This window comes from Poromitra crassiceps, assembly GCF_964638095.1.
Source record: "Poromitra crassiceps genome assembly, chromosome: 10".
In the NCBI taxonomy this organism is placed as follows: Eukaryota; Metazoa; Chordata; class Actinopteri; order Beryciformes; family Melamphaidae; genus Poromitra; species Poromitra crassiceps.
In genome coordinates this window covers 46,240,031-46,246,397 of record NC_139631.1, presented here as the reverse complement: position 1 = coordinate 46,246,397, position 6,367 = coordinate 46,240,031, and the positions used below count along the sequence as shown (strand labels likewise).

General features: G+C 43.6%; 1 pseudogene across 1 annotated transcript; it reads left to right on the top strand.

Annotated features, from left to right (window-relative positions):
* Positions 1 to 795: 795 nt before the first annotated feature.
* LOC310784474 (UDP-glucuronosyltransferase 2A2 pseudogene) lies at positions 796 to 2,376 on the top strand (annotated as a pseudogene). The gene has a single exon. The product of its transcript is annotated as a UDP-glucuronosyltransferase 2A2 pseudogene (transcript).
* The last annotated feature ends 3,991 nt before the right edge of the window (positions 2,377 to 6,367 follow it).

Here is a 6,367-nt window from a genome sequence, read left to right as displayed (position 1 = left end):
TTCCCGCAGGCCACGAGACTCCTTAACACACACAAATAAACAATCATGTAGTAGCTGCTACCATTAGCTATGATAATTATGCCTATGTTATTTGCACCTGTGCAAACAGAATGTTTAATTATGTTTTAAGGTGTCTATGCTAGAAAAGAAAAGGAAAAGTTTACTGTTATTGCTTGTTGTTTCTCTTGTTTTGCTGCATCTATATGCCCTGTTTTTGCACTGTTATACTGTTATTTGCACCATGTTGTAACAGAGTCTACAGCACAAGAATTTCACACGTGATACTTGTACTACGGAGTGACAATAAAAATCTTGAATCTTGAATCTTGATAGCAATGATATAAAGCTTGGTTGTAAAATAAGTAACAAACATACAGACTCAACAAAATTTAGGAAAATAAACTGCACATTTCTCGAGGGAAATGTTATCAAAATGCATTTTAATGCTGAAACTATCTTAGAGTAGTGCATTTTCCACTGAGAATAAAAGGAATGTCAGCCATTTTTTGGCGCAGAGGAAACTTGACAGTCACGTGACGTGGATGCAGAGCAACGCAGTCAGTCACTGCAGAGCTCTAACTTATTAATAGATCAGCCTATTAGGATTACAGCCTACTACTGAGCTAATTAGTAGGTAGAGTAGGGCCAAAATTCCTGAAATCTATGGTCCTGATGACTGATAACGGCCATTGAATTGGCTGATAACATCTGAAGCGGGTGCTGTAAGGCTTCTCTTGGTTAAAAGCAAATATAGATCTAACAGCTTTGCATTTCTTGTCAAAATGTCTTTCAGAGATGAGTCAACTGATCCTGGCAGCGCTTGCTGTGCTGCTCTGTTCTTCACCCTGCGTGTACGGAGGGAAGGTCCTGGTATTCCCTGTGGATGGAAGTCACTGGATCAACATGAAAGTCCTCATCGAGGAGCTTCACTCCAGAGGCCATGAAATCACAGTGATACGCCCAAAAGACACCTGGTACATCAAGGCTGACTCCCCTAACTACAAGAGCATCAATGTCAATTCCACTGGTGGTTTGGACGAGGAATTCTTTGGGTCATTTGTGACCAAGATGCTCACCCTTCGACGGGAAGGCGCTTCAGCTTGGACTCGTATGTTGCTGGAATTCGAAGTAATGGTACAGTTCTATGACATTAACAAAGATGTACTTAAGATGATAGAAGATATTTTCGAGGATGCCAAAATGATGCAGAACCTACGAGACGCCAAGTATGATGTGGTTCTGACAGACCCTGCACTTGGAGGAGGGGTGATGCTGGCTCATTATCTTGGTCTTCCTCTTGTCTTAAATGTAAGGTGGACCGTCCAGGGGGAGGCGCATCACTCCATCGCTCCCTCCCCATTCTCCTATGTCCCAATCCCAGGGACAGAACTGACGGACAAGATGACATTTCCCCAGCGTATCAAGAACATCTTTTACTATTTTTTCACACTTTTTCAAATTGCATATGTCACAGACCCACACTATATTCCGTTTGTCCATCGTTACTTCGGCCCCAACGTACATTACATGGAGCTCTTCCAAGCAGCAGACATCTGGCTGATGAGGAACGACTTTACCTTTGAGTTCCCCCGCCCCACCATGCCCAACATCGTCTACATGGGAGGATTTCAGTGCAAACCCTCCAAGCCTCTTTCTCCAGACCTGGAGGACTTTGTTGAGAGCTCCGGCGAACACGGCGTCATCGTAATGACGTTGGGCACCTTGGTGGCACATCTTCCTGAAGACTTGGCAGAGCACATTGCATCCGCTTTCGCCCAACTACCACAGAAGGTGATCTGGAAGCACACGGGCAAAAGGCCGTCCACCTTGGGCAACAACACCTTAATTCTGGACTGGCTGCCCCAGAAGGACCTCCTGGGTCACCCCAAGACCAGAGTCTTTGTGGCCCATGGAGGCACAAATGGACTCCAGGAGGCCATCTACCACGGCGTTCCCCTGGTCGGCCTGCCTCTCATGTTCGATCAGGAAGACAACCTTTTCAGGATGAAAGCAAAGGGCGTGGCCAAAGTACTGGACATTGCAACTCTAAACAAAGACAACTTCCTGGAGGCATTGAAGGAGGTGCTTTACACACCTTACTACAGGGAGAACATGCAGAAGCTGTCCAGTGTGCACAGAGATCAGCCCATTAAGCCACTGGACCGCGCCATGTTCTGGATCGAGTTTGTCATGAGACACAAAGGAGCGGCGCACCTAAGGACCGAGTCTTACAAGATGTCCAAGATCCAGTACCACTCCATTGACGTAGCAGCCTTTCTGCTGGCAGTGGTTTTGCTGCTAGTGATTGTTTTCATTTCAGCAATGAAGTTTTTGTGGCGGAGAGTGTTCAGAAGAAGGAAAGTGAAAATGCAATGAGTGATGAGATTGTTGTTGTAATTTCACATTGTCTGGAATTGTCTGGATATTGAAACCTTTGTGAATAAAACAGAAAATATTATAGGATAGTTTCTCATTTACTGTCTTCACTGTCTTCACTGTCATGAACTGACAGACCGTCAGCCTTGAGCATTACAGGGTTGTTAACTAGCTAATTTGCCAGATGTCATTGCCATGGACCCTCCTCTGAAACGAAGCTTGGTCTTGACTCGAGAGAGATAATGCTTGTGTTGCTGTACAAACTGGGAGACCAGTTAATGTGTAGCGGTGTCCTGGCTTGTTCATCCAGCTTTACTGTCCCACTACACATTTTTATCTTAACATTTTTAGATAACGTTACAGTACAGAACAGTACGGAAAAGCACTGATTCCTCCCACGGCACCTGGGGATGGAAAAGTCAGGTCAGTCAGTCAGTCAGTCAGTCAGTCATGAACGTTTAGTGGGGAAATGGCCGTAGCTAGGAAGGTGCTAGACTAGAGAGTCAAGATTCGAGCGGTGAGTAGGATTAGTGGCTAGGGGGATATGGGTAGTGTTTCTTGTTTTGTGTCTCTTTGTTTGTTTGTTTGTTTTTTGGGGAGGGAAAAGCGGCCAAAGGGATAGGAAGGTGGTAGAGAGAAGGGATTCAAGGGGTGGGTAGGTGGAGTGGCTAGGGGGATATGGGTAGGGCTGGGTATCGAGTTTCGATACTTACTTGGCACCGAAATGGAAACATCGATACTAAGGGGTATCGAAGCCTCCCTTGTCAATCGATACCAATTTTCGATACCAAAACAAAACAGCGTCATTGAGCCTATAAGCATGCAACATGCTTGCACGCCGCGCTCTAATACGGCTGGTGATTGGCTGTCATGTAGAGGCATGCAGGAAACGTTACGCCCACTTTAGCCGGTGTGTTTGTTGTGACTGTGAGCCAGGCGTGCGGTGCGGATATAGTATACAAGAAGTTAGCCACTCAAGCTACTCCTATCCTGGAGTACCATATGGCGAAGATGATGAAAAGCAGGAAAAGAAACAGAAACAACACGGACTGGTTTCCACAGATAAGAGAAATAATTGAGAGGTGGGTCAGCTTACCGCAAGTTAGCGGTTATCAGATCCCTCAGTCTGACAAATCCATGCATCTGGCTGTGAGTTGTAGCTAGCAGATCGTTTAATTAATTGCCGCCGTAGCGTTATGCGCAAGCGGGCATTGTGTATTTTTAGCAACTCGTTAACAAACGCTGATGTCATGATAGTTTGTTGAATGTAAATGCGATTCATTTATATTGATTGGCTAGTCAGTGAATGCGTGAAGTGGAGCTGTCTCGTCAGATTTGACAAGAATGCCGTTCTGTTGCAGCAGTGAGCATTAAACACTGATCTGCAACACTAGCGTTAATGTTTAATTAATTAGCGTTAACGTTATGTGCAAACGTTATCGCCCATTATGTATTTTTAGCAACTCGTTAACAAACGCTGATGTCATGATAGTTTGTTGAATATAAATGGGATTCACTTTGTGCCATTGGCTATATTGATAGGCTAGTCAAAGCTCAACTCTTCCATGCATGAAGTGGATCCATCTCATCAGTTTGGACAAGAATAGAGTTCTGTTGCATCAGTGAGCATTAAACCCTGATTTGCAACTCTCTGTTTTGCACTGAAAACTATTCCACTGATTTATTTGTTTTACATTTCTTTCCTTTGTAGTACTTCCAATATTTTTTGTAGGGACGGCAATACGTTTAGAGAACTTAAAGTTATGTTAAATACAGTAGGTTTTATTTTTTTCTGCTGTAAAACTTAAGATGGGGGGAAAACTAAAGATTTGTAAAATAATTTCAATGTGTAATGCTGTTTTATTTTTGTTAAAATGGATTTTTCTAAAAATTGGTATCGAAAAAAGTATCGTTCAGGAACCGGTATCGAAATCCAAGTATCGAAACGGTATCGATATCGAAAAATTTTGAACGATACCCAGCCCTAGATATGGGTGATATTTTATTTGTGGGGGGTGAGGGAAAAGGGGCTGAAGGGGGAGTGACGCTGTGCACTTGAAGGTTTGCGCTTGTTAACTCATTCACCGCCAAAGACGTCTTTGACGTGTTATCAGGAATAACCATCCACGCCAAAGACGTGTTTGACGTGTTTTTGTTTTTATTAGTGCAGCGCGTAGTTCAAACACTTCCCCAGCCTGTGACATGGTATCAGGTCCCTAGCCACAAAGGCAAGCCGACAGCACGTTATCAAACACATACCGCAGCTGTTGTTTTGAAATGAGCAGGAGGAAAAACAGAGAATCGCGCTTCCTTGTAGAGAGGAGAAACGCCATTGAAACGCCCCTCGGCGCGCTGCACAAGCTGATCGGCTTGTTGCAGGGCAGCGGACATCGATCGTTCGCGGTAGTCAAACCCGTGACCAACATGATCGATCCTGGTCCCTCGACCCCGTTCCTGTGTCCCAGCCCGAAAGAGACGAGACGGAGTCACAACTGTGTGAGTTGGAGGAGAACAGCAGCCTCACCACAGAAATGGCTTTCACACAGAGTGAAGCAGCACGGCCACTTTCCTGTCGAGGGCGAGGAAGACTGGACTGACTCCAATGCGACAGGACCCGGATGATCTCGCGGTAAGGAGTGTGTGTGTGTGTGTGTGTGTGTGTGTGTGTGTGTGTGTGTGTGTGTGTGTGTGTGTGTGTGTGTGTGAGAGAGACTACACTGATCTCTGCATTCTATTCTATGATCACACTCACTCACACTGAGTAAACTGTATTGTTGAATGTAAAAAAGGCACTTCATGTATATATATATATATATATATATATTTTTTTTTCATTTGTGTCATAACGAATAATATTTACATGTCTGATGTCAATACAGTTCAAAATAAAAGAATTGAGAGCGAGTTCTGCCTGAGATTGTGTGATTTACAAAAAATGCCATTTTCTGCAATTTATCTTCTCAGAGAGACCTTTTTGGTGAAAACAGGGTGTATATAAATGGCTATAAGTAGAGTACAGAATATGCTAAAAGCTCACTTTTTTCCCCTGGTGAACCCAGAGACGTACATCTTCATTTTGAGGTATTGCAAATCACTTTGGTGCTAATAGATAATTTACTGTGGGTCTTGAAAGATGACCAACAATTATGAAAATATTTGGCCTGTGCTAAATTGGCAGTCCTAAACTGGCCATGAATGAGTTAATGTGAAACAGCTTTATTCAGTGTTTTACATGTTTTAATCACCTGGTCCATATGTTTTAAGAGGAGACCTCTGTGGATAATTCAGCTCCTAGGAAAAACCTCCTGAATGTCTGGATCATATAACTAGCTGAGCAAACATTAGTGGCAGCTGTCCGCTGAACAGCGTCAGAAAAAAACAGTTTATTTTGTTTAGATTAAACTGTTTTAGCTGGTTTTAATCAATGTTTCTTTGTGGATAATTAGACTCCTGGTAAAAAAAAACACTCCTGAACATCTGGACCTCAACGAAACAAGCTCACTGAACACTTAGTGCTTGGTTATTAGAGATGTGCGGATGGGCTTTTATGCCATCCTAATCCACGTGTCTGCATGAACCGTCCGCCCGCCATAAATCCACGCAAATTATTTCATACTATTTATAGACCTGTGTCCGCCATGCACCCGACATTTCACAACGCTATAAAATGAGCGGATTTACAGTCCAAGACTCCAAATAAACTTCCATGCTAATGCTATAGCTTTAAGTTTAGTTTACTGGATTGCCTCATTGTATGGGAAAAAACGAACGCATCTTCTCTTCAAACACGTCTTCAGCGGAGACTCCTGTTTGAGGGTGACATCATTGACCAGATATGGACCAAAAGAGGAGCCTAGCGAGTAGTGACCTAGCACATGGCTATATTGTTTACCACTGCCTTGGGTCCTTTGGGGGACCTACAATAGGCGGCTAAGAATGTGCCTGATGAAAAATGAAGCTTAAAATACGTTCATAGACTAGATAATGCAAT